Here is a 20069-nt window from a genome sequence, read left to right on the forward strand (position 1 = left end):
TTTCCTTTTTCACCAAAGGTCTCAAACCGCTCACAAATATCCCTTTGCAGATACTACAAAAAGACAGTTTCCAAACTGCTCAATGAAAAGAAAGGTTAAACTCTGTGAGATGTAAGCACACATCACAAAGAGGTTTCTCAGAATGATTTTGTCTAGTTTTATGTGAAGAATTTTCCTTTTTTACCATAGGCCTCAAAGCACTCCAAATATCTATTTGCACATCCTATGAAAAGACTGTTTCCAAATTGCCCAATCAAAAGAGTGGTTCAAATCTGTGAAATGAATGTACAAACCCCAAAGAAAATTCTCAGAAAACTTCTGTTTAGTTTTTATGTGAACATATTTCCTTTTTCACCATGGGTCTCAAAGCACTCCAAATATCCACTTGCAGATTCTACAAAAAGAGTGTTTCCAATCTGCTCAATCAAAACAAATGTTCAACCCTGTGAGATGAAAGCACACATCCCAAAGAAGTTTCTTAGAAACCTTCTACCTAGTTTTTTGTGTAGATATTTCATATTTCAAAATAGGCCTCAAAGTGCTCAGAAGTATACCCTTGCAGATGCTACAAAAAAGAGTGTTTCCAAACAGCTCAATCAAAAGAAAGGTTTATCTGAGATGAATGCACACATTACAAAGAAGTTTCTCAGAATGCTGCTGTCTAGTTTTTCTGAGAAGCCATTTCCTTTTCACTGTAGGCCTCAGTCTGCTCACTAATAGCCCTCTGTAGATACTACAAAAAGACTCTTTCCAAACTATTCAATCAAAATAAAGGTTCAAATCTGTGAGATGAAAGCCCACGTCACAAAGAAGTTTCTCAGAAAGTTTCTGTCTAGTTTTTATGTGAAGATATTTCCTATTTCACCTTAGGCCTCAAAGGGATCAAATATATCCCTTTTCAGATTCTACAAAAAAAGTTTCCGAACTGCTTCATCAAAAGAAAGGTTCAACTCTGTGAGATGAATGCACACATAAAAAATTAATTTCTCAGAATGCTTCTGTCCTGTTTTTATGTGAAGATATTACTTTTTCAACATAGGTCTCAAACCGCGAACAAATATTCCTTTGCACATTGCACAAAAAGTATGTTTCCACACTGCTCAATGAACAGAAAGGTTCAACTCAGTGACAGGAATGCAAACATCACAGTTTTCTCAAAATGCTTCTGTCTAGGTTTTATGTGAAGATATTTACTTTCTCACCATAAGGCTCAAACCGCTCACATATCTCCCTTTGCAGATTCTACAAAATGACTTGTTGCCAAACTGCTCAATGAAAAGGAAGGTCCAAATTTGAGAAGAAAGCAAGCATCAAAAAGAAGTTTCTCAGGAAGTTTCTGTCTAGTTTTTATCTGCAGATCCGTTTGCAGGTTCCACAAAAGGAGTTTTTCCAAACTGCTCAATCAAAAGAGAGGTTCATCTCTGTGAGATGAAAGCACACAGCACAAAGAAGATTTTCAGAAAGCTTCTGTCTAGTTTTTATGTGAAGATGATATTTCCTGTTTCACCATAGACCTCAATGGGCTCACAAATATCCCTTTGCAGATTCTACAAAAGGGCTCTTTCCGAGCTGCTCAATCCAAGGAAAGTTTCAATCCTGTGACATGAATGCACACATCACAAAGGGGTTTCTCAGAATGCTTCTGTCTTGTTTTTATGTGAAGAAATTTCCTGTTCACCATAGGCCTAAATTGCTGCAAATATCTATTTGCAGATTGTACAAAAAGACTGTTTCCAACCTGCTCAATCAAAAGAAAAGCTCAACACTTGAGATGAAAGCACATATCACAAAGAAGTTTTTCCGAAAGCTTCTGTCTGGTTTTTATGTGAAGATATTCCCTATTTCACCATAGGCCTGAAAGGGCTCACAAATATCCTTTCACATATTCTGCAAAAAGACTATCTCCAAACTGCTCAATCAAAAGAGAGATTCAAATATGTGTGATGAATGCACACAACACAAAGAAGTTTCTCAGAATTCTTTTGTCTAGTTTTTATGTGAAGATATTTCTCTTTCACCATAGGCCTCAAATGGCTCAGAAATATCCCTTTGCAGATTGTACAAAAAGAATGTTTCCAAACTGCTCAACCAAAAGAAAGTTTCAGCACTGTGAGATGAATGCACACATGACAAAGAAGTTTCTCAGAAAGCTTCTCTTTAGCTTTCATGTGAAGATTTTTCCTTTTTCACCATAGACCTCAATGGGCTCAGAAATGTCCCTTTGGAAATTCTACAAAAGGACTTTTTAGAAAACTGCTCAATCCAAAGAAAGGCTCAACTCTGTGAGATGAACACATACGTCTCAAAGAAGTTTCTCACAATGGATCTGTCGAGTTTTTTTGAGAAGATATGTCCTTTTTAACCATAGGGTGTAAACTGCTCATGAATATCCCTCTGCAGATACTATAAAAAGACTGTTTCCAAACTGCTGCATCCAAAGAAATGTTCAACTCTGTGAGATGAATACACCCATCACAAAGAAGTTTCGCAGAATGCTCCTATCTGGTTTTTATGTGAAGGTGTTTCCGTTTTCACCATAGGCCTCAGAGTGCTCCAAATATCCATTTACAGACTCTACAGAAAGAGTGTTTCCAAACTGCTCATTCAAAAGAAAGGTTCAACTCGGTGAGATGAAAGCACACATCACAAAGTAGTTTCTCAGAAAGCTTCTGTCTAGTTTTTATGTGAAGATATTTCCTATTTCACTGTAGGCCATAAAGGGCTCACAAATATTTTTTGCACATTGTTCAAAAAGATTGTTTTCAAACTGATCAATCCAAAGAAAGTTTCAACTCTGCGAGATGAATGGACACGTCACAAAGAAGTTTCTCAGAAAGCATCTGTTCAGTTTTTATGTGAAGTTATTTCTTTTTCACCCTACGCCTCAGTAGGCTCAGAAATATCCCTTTGCAGATTCTAAAAAAGGACTGTTTCCAAACTGCTCAATCTAATGAAAGTTTCACCTCTGTAAGTTGAATGTACACATCACAGAGAAGCTTCCCAGAATGCTTTTGTCTAGTTTTATGTGAAGGTATTTCCTTTTTCACCATAGGCCTAAAACTGCTCACAAATATCCCTCTGCAGATACAACAAAAGGACTGTTTCCAATGTGCTAAAACAAAAGATAGGCTCAGCAACGTGAAATGAATGCACACGTCACAAAGAAGATTTTCAGAATGTTTCTGTCTAGTTTTAATGTGAAGATGTTTACTTTTCACCATAGGTCTCAAAGCATTCCAAACATCCATTTGCAGATTCCACAAAAAGACTCCTTCCAAACTGCTCTTTCAAAAGAAAGGTTCAATTCTGTGAGATGAAAGCACACATCACAAAGAAGTTTCTCAGAAAGTTTCTGTCTAGTTTTTATGTGAGGATATTTCCTATTTCGCCACAGGCCTCAATAGACTCACAAATATCCCTTTCAGATTCTACAAAAAGCGTGTTTCCGAACTGCTCAATGAAAAGAAAGTTTCAACTCTGTGAGATGAATGCAGAAATAAAAAGAAGTTTCTCATAATACTTCTGTCTGATTTTTTTGTGAAGATATTACTTTTTCACTGTAGGCCTCAAACCGCTCAGAAATATCTCTTTGCAGATTGTACAGAAAGACTGTTTCAAAACTGTTCAACAAAAAGAAAGATTTATCTCTGTGAGATGAATGCACAGATAAAAAAGGAGTTTCTCAGAATGCTTCTGTCTCATTTTTATGTGAAGATATTCCCTTTTTCACTATAGTCCTTAAACCGCTCACAATTTTCTCCCTGCAGTTACTACAAAAAGACTGTTTCCAAACTGCTCCATGAAAACAAACGTTCAACTCTGAGAGATGAATGCACCCATCACAAAGAAGTTTCTTAGAATGATTCTGTCTAGTTTTTATGTGAAGAAAATTCATTTTCAACATAGGCATAAAATGGCTCAGAAATATCCATTTGCAGATTGCACAAAAAGACAGTTTCCAATCAGTTGAATCTAAAGAAAGCTTCAGCTCTGTGATATGAATCCACGCATCACAAAGAAAGTTCTCAGAAAGCTCCTTTTTAGTGTTTTTGTGAAGATAATTGCTTTTTTACCATAGGCCTAAAAGCACTGAAAATATTCATTAGTGGATTCTACAAAAATACTGTTTCCAAACTGTTCAATCGAAGGAAAAGTTCAACTCTTTGAGATGAAAGCATACATCACAAAGCATTTTCTCAGAAAGATGCTGATAAGGTTTGATGTGAAGTTATTTCCTATTTCTTCATAGGCTGTAAGAGCTCACAAAAATCCGTTTGCATATTCTAAAAAAAGACTGTTTCCAAACTGCTCATACAAAACACATGTTCAACTCCGTGAGAAAAGAGCACATATCAGAAAGAAGATTATCAGAATGCTTCTGTCATTTGTTATGAGAAGATTTTCTTTTATTATTATCATTATTATACTATAGGTTTATGGTACACGTGAACAATGTGCAGGTAAAATGTAGAATGCAATGGAGTTGAATGCGGAATGCAATGTCAAATGGAATAGAATCAAAAGTGGAATGGAATGGAAAGGAATGGAATGTGGAATGGAATGTGGAATGGAATGTGGAATGGAATGTGAAATGGAATGTGGAAAGGAATGTAATGGAATGTGGAATGGAATGTGGAATGGAACGGAATGGAATGTGGAAAGGAATGGAATGGAATGTGGAATAGAATGGAATTGAAAGGAATGTGGACAGGAATGGAATGGAATGGAATGCAATGTGGATTGGAATGGAATAGAAAGTGGAATGGAATGTGGAATGGAAGGGAACGGATTGTGGAATTGAATTGAATTGAATGGAATGTGGATTGGAATGGAATGGAATGTGGAATGGAATGTGGAATGCAATGTGGAATGGAATGGAATCGAATGTGCAATGGAAAGTGGAATGGAATGGAGTGAGGAATGGCATGGAATGGAATGAAATGGAATTTTGATTGGAATGTGGAATGAAATGGAATGGAATATGGAATGGAACATGAAATCGAAAGGAATAGAATTCGGAATGCAACAAGGAAAGTAATGGAATGGTACATGGAATGGAACGTGGAATGCAATGGAATGGAATGTGGTTTGGAAGTTGGAATGTAACGTGTAATGTAACCTAGAATGGAATGTGGAATGGAATATGGAATTCAATGGAAAGGAAAGTGGAATGGAATGTAATGGAATGGAATGGAATGTGAAATGTTATGTAATGTAATGTGGAATGGAATGTGGAAAGGAATGGAATGCGGAGAGGAACGTGAAACGCAATGGAATTTACCACGGAATGGAATGGAATGGAAAGTGGAATGGAAAAGAATAGAATGTGGAATGGAATGGAATAGAATGTGTAATGGAATGTGGAATTAAATGGAATGGAAAGTGCAATGGAATGGAATGGAATGTGGAATAGAATGTGGAAAGGAATGGAATGGAATGTGGAATGGAACATCGAATGGAATTTAATGGCATGTGGAATGGAATGTGGCATGGAATACAATGGAATGTTGAATGGAATGGAATGGAATGTGGAATGGAAGGGAATGAAATGTGGATTGGAATTTGGAATGGAATGCAATGGAATGTGAAATGGAATGTGGCATGGAATGGAATGGAATGTGGAATGGAATGGAATGGAATGTGGAATGGAATGGAATGGAATGGAATGGAATGTCGAATGGAATGTAATGGAATGTCGAATGGAATGGAATGGAATGTGGAATGGGAGGGAATGGAATGGAATGGAATGAGTAATGGAAAGGAAAGGAATGTGGAATGGAACATGGAATTGAAGGCAAAGGAACGTGGAATGGAATGGAATGGAACGCGGAATGGAATGGAAAGTGAAATGAATTTTTATTTGGAATGTAGAATGGAATGTGGAACGGAAAGGAATGCAATATGGAATGGAATGGAATGGAATGTGGAATGGCCTGGAATGCAATGTGGATTGGAATGGGGAATGGAATGTGGAATGGAACGTGGAATGGAATGGAATGTGAAATGGAATGTGGAATGGAAAGTGGAAAGGAATTGAATGTGGACTGGATTGTGGAATGGAATCTGGAATGGAAATTGGAATGGATTGTTGAAGGGAATGTGGAATGTAATGTGGAATGGAATGTGGAATGGAATGCAATGGAATGTGGAATGAAATTTTGAATTGAATGGAATGGAATTTGGGATGGAATGGGTAATGGAATGTGCAATGGAATGTGAAATGAAATGGAATGGAATGTGTAATGGAATGTGGAATGGAACGTGGAATAGAACGTTGAATAGAATGAGGAATGGAATGGAATGGAAAGTGGAATGGAATCTGGAATGGAACGTGGAATTGAACGTGGACTGGAACGAGAAATGGAAATTGGATTGGAACGGAAAGAAACGTGGAATTGAACTTGAAATGGAATGTGGAATGGAATGGAAAGAAATGTGGAACCGTATGAAATGGAATGTGGAATGGAATGGAATGTGTATTATAATGGTATGGAACGGAATGTGGAAAGGAATGGAATGGAATCGAATGTGGACTGGAATGGTGAGGAATGGAATGGAACGGAATGTGGAATTGAATGGAAAAGAATGTTGAATGGAATGGAACGGAATGTGCAATAGAATGTGGAATGGAATGGAAATGAATGTGGAAAGGAATGTATTTGAATGTGGAATGGAATGGAATGGAATGTGGAATGGAATGTGGAATGGAATGGAATGCAATGTGGAATGGAACTTGGAATGGAATGTGCATTCGAATGTGGAAGGGAACGTGGAATGGTATGGAATGTGCAATGGAATGTGGAATGGAATTTGGAATGGAATGTGGAATGGATTGTGGAATGGAATGTGGAATGGAAAGCGGAATGGAATGGAATGTAATATGGAAAGGAATGTGAAATGGAATGGAATGGAATGTGAAATGGAATGTGGAATTGAATGGAATGTAATGTGCAATGGAATGTGGAATGTATTGGAATGGAATGTGTAATGGAATATGGAATGGAATGGAATGGAATGGAATGGAATCTGGAATGGAATGTGGAATGGATTGGAATGTGGAAATCAATGTGGAATGGAATGGAATGGAATGTGGAATGGAATGTGGAATGCATTGGAATGCAAAGTGGAATGGAACTTGGAAAGAAATATGCACTGGAACATGGAAAGGAATGGAATGTGGAATGGAATGTGGAAGGGACCTTGGAATGGAATGGAATGTGCAATGGATTGTGGAATAGAATTTGGAATTGAATGTGGAATGGATTGTGGAATGGAATGTGGAATGGAAAGTGGAATGGAATGGAATGGAATATGGGATGGAATGTGAAATGAATGGAATGTAATGTGGCATGCAATGTGGAATTAAATGGAATGGAATGTAAAATGGAATTTGGAATGGAATGTGCAATGGAATGTGGAATGTAATGGATTGGAATGTGTAATTTAATGGAATGGAATGTGTAATGGAATGTGGAATAGAATTTGAAATTCAATGTGGAATGGATCATGGAATGGAACATGGAATGAAATGGCATGGAACGTGGAAGGGAAAGTGGAATGGAACATGGCATAGAAGATCGAATGGAAAGTGGAATGTAATGGAATGCAACGTGGAATGGAAATGAACGGAACTTGGAATGGCATGGAAAGGAATGTGGAATTGAATGGAATGTAATGTAGAATGAAATGGAATGCTTTGCGGAATGGTATAGAATTGAATGGAATTTTGATAGGAATTTAATGGAATGTAAAGGAATGCGGATTGAATGGAATGGAATATGGAGTGGAATGTGAAATGGAAGGGAATGAAATGTGGAATTGTATGGAATTGAATGGAATGAGGACAGGAATGGAATGGAATAAAATGGAATGTGTATAGGAATGGAATGGAATGTGGAATGGAATGTGGAATGCCATGTGGAATGGAATGGAATCAAATGTTGAATGCAATGTGAATGGTATGAACTGTGGAATGGCATGGAATGGAATGAAATGGAATTTGGAATGGAATGTGGAATGGAATAGAATGGAACGTAGAAACGAATGCAATGGAATGTGGAATGGAATGCGGAATAGAATGGAATGGAACGTGTAATGGAAAGTGGAATGGAATGGAATGAATTGAGGAATGGAAAGTGGAATGGACTGGAATGGAACGCAGAATGGAACGTGGAATGCAAAGTGGAATGGAATGTGGAATGGAATGTGTAATGTGGACTGGATTGGAATGGAATGCGGAATGGAATGGAATGGAATGGAATATGGAAAGGAATGGAATGAAACGTGAAATGCAATGGAATATAGAGGAGAATGTGGAATGCAATGGAATGCAATGTGGAATGGAATGTGGAATGGAATGGAATGGAATGTGGAATGGAATGGAATGGAATGAGGAAAAGAATGGAATGGAATGGAAAGTGGAATGGAATGGATTGGAATAGAATGTGGAATGCAGTGGAATGGAATGGAATGGAATGTGAAATGGAACGGAATGGAATATGGGGTGGAAATGAATGGAATGTGGAGAGGAATGGAATGGAATGTGGGATGGAATGGAATGGGTAATGGAATGGAATGGAATGTGAAATGGAATGTGGAATTGAATGGAATGTAATGTGCAATGGAATGTGGAATGTAATGGAATGGAATGTGTAATGGAATATGGAATGGAATGGAATGGAATCTGGAATTGAACTTGGAATGGATTAGAATGTGGAAATCAATGTGGAATGGAATGGAATGGAATGTGGAATGGAATGTGGAATGCATTGGAATGCAATGTGGAATGGAACTTGGAAAGGTATATGCACTGGAACATGGAAAGGAATGGAATGTGGAATGGAATGTGGAAGGGAACCTGGAATGGAATGGAATGTGCATTGGATTGTGGAATAGAATTTGGAATGGAATGTGGAATAATTGTGGAATGGAATGTGGAATGTAAAGTGGAATGGAATGGAATGTAATATGGAATGGAATGTCAAATGAATGGAATGGAATGTGGCATGAAATGTGGAATTAAATGGAATGGAATGTAAAATGGAATGTGGAATGGAATGTGCAATGGAATGTGGAATGTAATGGATTGGAATGTGTAATTTAATGGAATGGAATGTGTAATGGAATGTGGAATAGATTTCGAATTGAATGTGGAATGGATCATGGAATGGAACATGGAATGGAATGGCATGGAACGTGGAAGGGAAAGTGCAATGGAACTTGGCATACAACATCGAATGGAAAGTGGAATGGAATGGAACGGAAAGTGGAATGGAAATGAATGGAACCTGGAATGGCATGGAAAGGAAAGTGGAATTGAATGGATTGTAACGTTGAATGAAATGGAATGCTTTGTGGAATGGTATAAAATTGAATGGAATGTAGATAGGAATTTAATGGAGTGTAAACGAATGTGGATTGAATGGAATGGAATATGGAATGGAATGTGGAATGGAAGGGAATGAAATGTGGAATTGTATGGAATTCAATGGAATGTGGACAGGAATTGAATAGAATGGAATGGAATGTGTATAGGAATGGAATGGAATGTGGAATGGAATGTGGAATGCAATGTGGAATGGAATGGAATCAAATGTTGAATGCAATCTGAATGGTATGAACTGTGGAATGGCATGGAATGGAATGAAAGGGAATTTGGAATGGAATGTGGAAAGGAATGGAATGGAACGTAGAAACGAATGCAACGGAATGTGGAATGGAATGCGGAATGGAATGGAATGGAACGTGTAATGGAAAGTGGAATGTAATGGAATGCAATGAGGAATGGAAAGTGGAATGGACTGGAATGGAACGCAGAATGGAACGTGGAATGCAAAGTGGAATGGAATGTGGAATGGAATGGAATGGAATGCAATATGGAAAGGAATGGAATGAAACGTGAAATGGAATGGAATGTGGAAGAGAATGTGGAATGCAACGGAATGCAATGTGGAATGGAATGTGGAATGGAATGTGGAATGGAATGGAATGGAATGTGGAAAAGAATGGAATGGAATGCAAAGTGGAAAGGAATGGATTGGAATAGAATGTGGAATGCAGTGGAATGGACTGGAATGGAATGTGAAATGGAACGGAATGGAATGTGGGGTGGAATAGAATGGAATGTGGAAAGGAATGGAATGGAATGTGGGATGGAATGGAGTGGGTAATGGAATGGAATGGAATGGAATGTGGAATCAAATCGAATGGAACATGGGAAGGAATTTGGAATGGAATGCAATGGAAAGGGAAGGAATGGAATGCAATGGAATGGAACTTGGAATGGAAAGTGGAATGGCATGGAATGCAATGTGGGATGGAATCTGGAATGGAATGGTATGTGGACTGGAATGGAATGTAACGGAATGTGGAATGGAATGGAATGGAATGGGGAAATGGAATATTGATTGTAATGGAATGGAATGTAGAATGGAATGGAATGCAATGGAATGTGGACCGGAATGTGGAATGGAATGGAATGGAATGTGGAAATGGAATATTGATTGTAATATAGTGGAATGTAGAATTGAATGGAATGCAATGGAATATGGAATGGAATGGAATGGAAAGTGGAATGGAACGGAATGGTATGTTTAATGGAATGTGCAATAGAATGCACTGGAATGTGAAATGGAATGTGGCATGGAATGGGATGGAATGTGGAATGGAATGGAGTGGAATGCAGAATGGAACTGAATGGAATGTGGAATGGAAAGTGGATTGCAATGCAATGGAATGTGGAAAGGAATAAGTTATGGAATGGAATGGAATGTGGAATGGAATGGAAAGGAAGAGAATGGAATTGAATGGAATGAAGAATGAAATGGAATGGAACGTGGAATGGAATGGAATGGAATGTGGAATGGAAGGGAATGTAATGGAATGGAACGCGTAATGGAATGGAATGGAATGGAACGCGTAATGGAATGGAATGTGGAATGGAACATGGATTGGAATGGAAAGGAACGTGGAACGGAACGGAATGGAACACGGAATGGAATGGAATGTGGAATGGATTGTGGATAGGAATGTGAAATGGAATGTGGAATGGAATCTGGAATTAAATGGAATGGAATGTGGAATGGAATGCAATGGAATGATATGGAATGTGGAATGGAATGGAATGGAATGGAAACAAATGGAATGAAATGTGGAATGGAATATGGAATGTAATGCGGAATGGAATGTGGAATGGAAATTAATGGAATGTGGAAAGGAATGTGGAATGGAATGGAAGAAGGAATGGTAGGTGGAATGGAAGGGAATGTGGAATTGAATGGAATGGAATATGGAATGGAATGTGGAATGGAAAGGAATGGAAGGTAGAATAGAATGTGGAATGAAATGTATTGGAATGTGGAATGGAATGGAATGGAATGTGGAATGGAACGTGGAATGGAATGGAATGTGGAATGAAATATGGAATGGATTGGAATGAAATGTGGAATGGTATGGAATGGAATGCGGAAATGTTTCGCATGGAATGGAATGTGTACTATAAAGGAATGGAACGGAATGTGGAATGGAATGGAGTGGAATGGAATGTGGACTTGAATGGAAAGGAATGGAATGGAATGGAAAGTGAAATTGAGAGGAATGAAATGTTGAATGGAATGGATTGGAATGTGGAATGGAATGTGGAATGGAATGGAATTGATTGTGGAATGGAATGGATTTGAATGTGGAATGGAATGGAATGGAATATGGAATAGAATGTAATGGAATATATGATGGATTGGAATGGAAAATGGAATGGAAAGGAATGCAATGGAATGTGGAATGGAATGGAATGGAATGTGGAACGTAAAGGAATGGAATGGAAGGAGAACTGGAATGGAAAGGAATGGAGTGGAAATTGGAATGGAATGGAATCGAATGTGGAATGCCATGGAATGGAATGTTGAATGGAAAATGCAATGAAATGGAAAGGAATGGAATGTAGAATGGAATGGAATGGAATGTCGAATGGAATGGAATGTGGAATGGAATGTGGAAAGGAAAGTGGAATGGAATGGAATGGAATGGAATGTGAAATGGAATGGAATGGAATGTGGAATGAAATGGAATGGAATATGGAATGGAAGGTGGAATGGAATGCAATGGAATGTGGAATGGAAGGGAATGGAATGTGAAATCGAATGTGGAATGGAATGGAATGGAATGGAATAAAATGTGGGATATAATGGTTAGGAATGTGGAATGAAACGTGGAAAGGAATGTGCAAAGGAATGGAATGGAATACGGAATGGAACGTGGAATAGAATGGAACAGAATGTGTAATGGAATAGAATTTGGAATGGAATGGAATGGAACGTGGAAAAGAATGATGAATTGAATGGAATGTGAAATGGAATGGAATGGAATGTGGAATGCAATGGAATGCAATATGGAATGGAATTTGGAATGGAACGGAATGGAAAGTGGAATGCAATGGAACGGAATGTCGAATGGAATGTGCAATGGAAAGGAATGGAAAGGAAGGAATAAGGAATGGAATGGAATGGAATGTGTAAGGGAATCGAATAGAAGGTGGAATGGAATAGAATATGGAATGGAATGAGTTATGGAATGTGGAAAGGAATGAGTTATTGATTGAGGAATGCAATGTGGCATGGAACTTGGAAAGGAAAGTGGAATGGATCATTGAATGGATCGTGGAATGGATCATGGAATGGAACGTGGAATGGAACGTGGAATGCAACGTGGAATGGAATGGAATGGAATGTGGATTGTAATGTGGAAAGAAATGGATTGGAATTGAGTGGAATGTGGAATGGAAGGGAATGTAAGGTGGAAAAGAATGGAATGGAAGGTGGAATGGAATGGAATTGAACGTGGAATGGAATTGACTGGAACGTAGAATGGAATGTGGATGCGGAAAGGAATGGAATGTGGAATGGAAGGGAATGGGGTGTAACGGAGTATGGAATGTAATGGATTGGAATATGGACTGGAATGCAGAATGGAATGGAATAGAATGTGGAAAGGAATGTTGAAATGAATGGAATGCAAAGTGCAATAGAATGGAATGTGGAACAGAATGTCGAATGCAATGGAATGAAACGTTCATTGGAATGAGGAATGGAATATGGAATGGAATGGAATGAAATGTGTAATGGAATGTGGAATGGAATATTTAATGCAATGTGGAATGCAAGGTGGAATGGAATGAAATGTAACGTGGAATCGAATGGAATGGAATGTGGAATGGAAGGTGGATGGAAGGGAATGGAATGTGGAATGGAATGGAATGGAATATGGGATGGAACGTGGAATCGAATGGAATAGAACGTGGAATGGAATGAAATGAAACGTGGAATGGAAAGTAATGGAATGCGGAATGGAATGTGGAATGGAACGTGGTATGAAATGGAATGTGGAATGGAATGGAATGGTATGTCGTAAGCAATGGAATGCAATGTGGAATATAATGTGGAATGGAATGGAATGGAATGCAGAATGGAAGGTGGAATAGAATGGAAAGGAATGTGGAATGGTATGTGAAATGGAATGAAATGCAACATGCAATGGAAAGTGGCATGGAATTGAATGGAATGTGGAATGTAATCGAATGTAATGTGGAAAGGAATGTGGAATATAATGGAATGGAATGTGGAATGGAAAGTGTAACGGAATGGATTGGAATGTGGAATGGAATGTGGAATGGAATGAGGAATACAAACGAATGGATTGTGTAATGGAAGCGAATGGAATGTAACAGAATATGGAATGGAAAGCATTGCAATATGGTATGTAATGAGGAATGGAATGGAATGGAATGTGGAATGGATGGAGGAATGGAAATTAATGGAAACTGAAATGGAATGGAATAGAATGTGGAATGGAACACGGAATGGAATGGAATGGAATGGAAAGTAGAATGCAATGGAAAGAAATGTGCAATGCAATGGAATGGAATGTGGAAAGGAATTTGAAAGGGAATGGAATGGATTGTGGAAAGGAATGGAATGGAATGCGTAATGGAGAGGAATGGAATGTTGAATGGAATGGGGAATGGAATGTGGAATGGAATGGAATGAAATGTGGAATGGAATGTGGAATGGAATGGAATGGAATGAGAAATGGAATGTGGAATGGAATATGGAATGCAATGTGGAATGCAATGTGGAATGGAATGGAATGGAATGTGGAATGGAATGGAATGGAATGTGGAATGGAAGGGAAGGGAATGGAACGGAATGTGGAATGGAATGGAATGGGATATGGAATGTAACGTGGAATCTAATGGAATGGAACGTGGAATGGAAGGTGGATGGAATGGAATGGAATGTGGAATGGAATGGAATGGAATATGGGATGAAACGTGGAATGGAATGGAATGGATCGTGGAGTGGAAAGGAATGATATGTGGAATGGAACGTGGAATGGAATGGAACGCGGAATGGAACGGAATGAAACGTGGAATGGAAAGTAATGGAATGTGGAAAGGAATGTAGAATGGAACGTGGTATGGAATGGAATGTGGAATGGAATGGAACTGAATGGTATGGTATGTGGTAAGCAATGGAATGAGATGTGGAATAGTATGTGGAACGTAATGGATTGGAAAGCGGAATGCAAAGTGGAAAGGAATGGAAAGGAATTTGGAATGGAATGTGGAATGGAATGGAATATGAAATGGAATGGAATGGAAAAGTATGTGGAATGTACTGTGGAAAGGAATGGAATGGAATGTGGAATGGAATGCAATGGAATGTTGAATGGAATGGAAAGGAATGTGGAATTAAAACTGGAATGCAATGGAATGGAATGGGAATGGAATATGGAATGCAATTGAATGGAATGTGGAATGTAAGGGAATGGAATGGAATGGAATGTGGAATGGAATGGAAAGGAAAGTGGAATGGAATGTAATGGAACGTAATGAGGAATGGAAATGAATGCAATTTGGAATTAAGTGGATTGGAATGTGGAATGCAATGTAATGGAAAGTGGAATGGAACGTGGAATGGAACGTGGAATGCAACTTGGAATGGTACGGAATGATACATGGAATGGAATTGAATGGATCAGGGAATGGAATGGAATGGAATGGAATGTGGAATGTAATGGAATTGAATGTGGAATGGAATGGAATGGAGTGAGGAGTGGAATGGAATGGAAAGTGGAATGGAATGGAATGGAATGTGGAATGGAATGGAATGGGATGTGGAAAGGAACGTGGAATAGAACATGGAATGCAACGTGGAATGGAACGTGGAATGGAACATGGAATGGAAAGGAATGGAACGTGGAATGGAATAGAATGGAATGCGAAATTGAATGGATTGGAATGTGGAATGGAATGGAACGGAATGAAATGTCGAATGTAATGTGGAATTGAATGGTATGGAATGTCGAATGGAATATGGAATGGAATGTGGAATGGAATGTGGAAGGCAATGGAATGGAATGTGGAAAGGAATGTGGAATGGAACGTGGAATGGTATGTGGAATGGAACGTCTAATGGAACGTGGGATGGAATGGAATAAAACGTGGAATGGAACGCGGAATGGAACGTGGAAATTATAGTGGAATGGAAAGTGGAATGGAGTGGAAAGGAAAGTGGAATTGAACGTGGAATGGATAGTGGAATGGTATGGAGAGAAATGTGGAATGGAATGGAATGGAATGTGGAATAGAATGAAATGGAATCACTGTGGAATGGAATGTAAAGGAAGGGAATGTTGACATGAATGGAGAGGAGTGGAATGAAATGTGGAATTGAATAGAATGGAATGTGGAATGGAATAGAATGGATCGTTGAATGGAATGTGGAATGGAATGCAAAGTGGAATGGAATGTGGAATGGAATGCAATGGAATGTGCAATGGAATAGAATGGAATGTGTAATGGAACGGAATGCAATTTGGAAAGGAATGGAATGGAATGAGGAATGGAATGGAAAGCAATGAAGAAGGGAATGGAATGGAATGTGGAATGGAATGGAATGGAATTGAATGTGGAATGAAATGCAACGGAATGTGGAATGGAATGGAATGGAATGTGGACTGGAATGGATTGGAATGTATTGCGGGATGAAATAGAAGTGAATGTGGAATGGCAAAGAATGGAATGTGGAATGGAACTTGCATTGGAATTGAAACCTATGGAATGTGGATTGGAAGGGAATGGAATGGAATGTCGAATGGAAAGGAATGGAATGTGGGCTGGAACGGAATGGAATGGAATGTGGAAGGAAATGGAATGGAATGTGGAACGGCATGGAATGGAATGTGGAATGGAACTTCCAATGGAATTGAAACCAATGGAATGTGGATTGGAATTGAATGGAGTGAAATGTGGAATGGAATGGAATGGAGAAAGGAAAGGAATGGAATGTGGAATGCAATGTGGAATGGAATGGAATGGAATGGAATAGAATGGAATGGAGTGGAATGTGGAATGGAATGTGGAATGGAATTTAATGGAATGTGGAATGGAATGTGGAATGGAATGTGGAATGGAATGGAATGGGATTTAGAAAGGAACGTGGAATAGAACGTGGAATGGAACGTGGAATGGAAGGGAATGTAACGTGGAATAGAATGGAATGCATCGTGGAATGGAATGGAATGGAATGTAGAATGGAATTTGAAAACGAACGGAATGGAAAGTGGAATGTAATGGAATGGTATTCGAAATGGAACGGAATGGATAGTGGAATGGAATGTGGATGGCAATTTGAAATGGAAAGCAATGGAATGTATTTGGAATGTGAAATGGAATGGAATGGAATGCGAAATGGAAAGGAAAGGAATGTGGAATGAAATGGAATGGAATGTCGAATGGAATGGAATGAAATGTCGAATGAAATGTGGAAGTAAATGGAATGGAATGTCGAATGGAATGGAATGACATGTCGAATGGAATGTTGAATTGAATGGAACGGAATTTGTAATGGAATGTGGAATGGATTGTGGAATGCAATGTGGAATGGAATGTGGAATGGAATGGAAAGGAATGAGTAATGGAATGTGGAATGGAATGGAATGGAATGTGGAAAGGAATGAGGAATTGAATGGAAATGAAGGGGGAAAGGGATGGAATGGAAAGGAATGGAATGGAATGCAATGTGGAATGGAAAGGAAATGAAATTCAATATGGAATGGAATGTGGAATGGAATGAGGAATGGAACGTGGAATTTAACGTGGTATGCAAAGTGAAATGTATCATGGAATGCAACGTGGAATAGAACGTGGAATGGAATTTGGAATGCAATATGGAATGGAACGGAATGAAACGTGCAATATAATGTGGAATGGAATGGAATAGAATGGAGTGGAATGTGGCATGGAAATGAATGGAACGTGGAATGGAATGGAATGGAAAGTGGAATGGAATGGATTGGGATGTGGAATGGAATGGAATTGAATGTGGAATGGAATGTGGAATGGAATGTGGAATTGAATGGAATCGAATGTGAAATGGAACGTGGATATGTAATGGAATGTGGAATGGAAAGGAAAGGAATGTGGAATGGAATGTGGAATGTTATGGAAAGGAATGTGGAATGCAATGGAAAGGAAGGTGGAATGGAAAGTGGAAAGGAATGGAATGTGGAATCTAATGGAATGGATAGTGGAATGGACTGGAATATAACGTGGAAAGGAAAGGGGAATGAAATGGAATGGAATGTGGAATGCAGTGAGGAATGTAATCGAATGTAATGTCGAATGGAATGTGCGATGGAATGGAATGGAATGTCGGATGGAATGCGGAATGTAATGTGGAATGAATCGTGCAATGGAATGGAATGTGGAATGGAATGTAGAATGGAACGTGGAATGGAATAGAACGTAGAATGGAATGTAGAATGGAAAGTGGAATGGAATGGAATGTGGAATGGAACGTAGAATGGAAAGTAGAAAGGAACATGTAATGGAATGGAATGAAGAATGGAATGTGGAATGGAATGTGGAATGGAATGGAATGGAATGTGGAATGGAATGCGGAATGCAAAGGAATGGAATGGAATGTGGAATGGTATTTGAAATGGAATGTGGAATGGAATGTTGAATGGAATGTGGAATGGAATGGAATGGAATCTTGAATGCAATGGAAAGGAATGTGGAATAGAATGGAATACAATGTGGAATGGAAAATGGAAAGGAATGGAATGCAATCTGCAATGGAATGGAATGTGGAATGGAATGCATAATGGAATGGAACGAAACGTGGAATGGAAAGTGGAATGGAATGGATTGGAATGTGGAAAGGAATGTGGAACGGAATCTGGAATGAAATGTGGAATGGAATGTGGAGTGGAATGGAAAGGAAGGTGGAATGTAAAGGAATGGAACGGAATGTGGCATGGAATGGAACGGAATGTGGAATGGAATGCAGTGGAATGGAATGTGGAATGGAATGGAATGGAACGTGGAATGGAATGGAATGTGGAATGGAAAGGAATGGAATCTGGAATGGAATTCAAAGGAATGGAATGTGGAAAGGAATTCAATGGAACGAGTAATGGAAACGAATTAAGAAGGAATGGAACGGAATTTTATGTGGAATGGAATGGAACAGAATGTGGAATGGAACGGAAAGCAATGGAATGTGGAATGGAATGGAATGGAATGTGGAATGAAATTGAATGGAATTGAATGGAACGTGGAAAGGAAAAGAATGGAACGTGGAATGGAATGGAATGCACCGTGGAATGGAATGGATAGTAACGTTGATTAGAATGGAATAGAATGTGGAATGGAATAGATTGTGGAATTGAATGGAACGGAATGTGGAATGGAACGTGGAATGCAATTGAAAGGAATGGAATGTGGAATGGAATGGCAACGAATGGAATGTGGAATGGAATGGAATGTGGAATGGAAAGGAATGGAATGAGGAAAAGAATGTGCAATGGAATGGAATGGAATGGAATGTGAAATGGAATCGAATGGATTATGGAATGCAATGGAATGGAATAATGAAAGGAATATGGAATGGAACGGAATGGAAAGTGGAATGGAATGGAATGCGGTGTGGAATGGAATAAGCAATGGTATGGAATGGAATGGAATGGAATGTGGAATGGAATGGAATGGAATGCGTAATGGAATCGAATAGAATGTGGAAAGGAATGGAACCGAATATGCAATGGAATGAGTTATGGAATTTGGAAAGGAATGAGTTATTGATTGAGGAATTGAACGTGGAATGGAACACGGAATGGAAAGTGGAATGGATGGTTGAATGTATCGTGGAATGGATCGTGGAATGGAAAGGGGAATGGAATGTGGAATACAATGTCTAATGGAATGGAATGGAATGTGGATTGTAATGTGGAAAACAATGGATTGGAATGGAGTGGAATATGGAATGGAAGGGAATGGAAGGTGGAATGGAATGGAATGGAATGGAATGTGGAATGGAATGGAATGCGGAATGGAATGGAATGGAAAATGGAATGGAATGTGAAATGGAATGGAATGGAATGGAATTTGAAATTCAATGGAAGGGAATTTGGAATGCAATGTAATGGCATATGGAATGGCATGTGGAATGGAATGGAATGGAATGTGGAATGGAATGGAATGGAATGTGGAATGGAATGGAATGGAATGTGGAATGGAATACGGAATGGAATGGAATGGAATGTGGAATGGATAGGAATGGAATGTCCAAAGGAATGGAATGGAACATGGAATGGAATGGAATGGAATGATGAATGGAATGGAATGAGATCTGGAATGGAATGTGGACTGGATTGTGGAATGGAATGGAATGGGATGTGGAAAGGAACATGGAATAAAACGTGGAATGGAACGTGGAAAGGAACGTGGAATGGAATGGGATGTGGAAAGGAACATGGAATTAAACGTGGAATGGAACGCGGAAAGGAACGTGGAATGAAATGGAATGTAACGTGGAATGGAATGGAATGGAATATGGAATGGAATTGGAAATGGAATGGAATGGAATGTGGAATGGAATTCAATGGAATTCGAAATGGAATGGAATGGATAGTGGAATGGAATGTGGATTTGAATTTGAAATGGAATGCAACGGATTGTGTAATAAAATGTTAAATGGAATGGAATGGATTGCAAAATGGAATGGAATGGA

Source organism: Pongo abelii, chromosome 15, assembly GCF_028885655.2.
Source record: "Pongo abelii isolate AG06213 chromosome 15, NHGRI_mPonAbe1-v2.0_pri, whole genome shotgun sequence".
NCBI classification, from domain to species: domain Eukaryota; kingdom Metazoa; phylum Chordata; class Mammalia; order Primates; family Hominidae; genus Pongo; species Pongo abelii.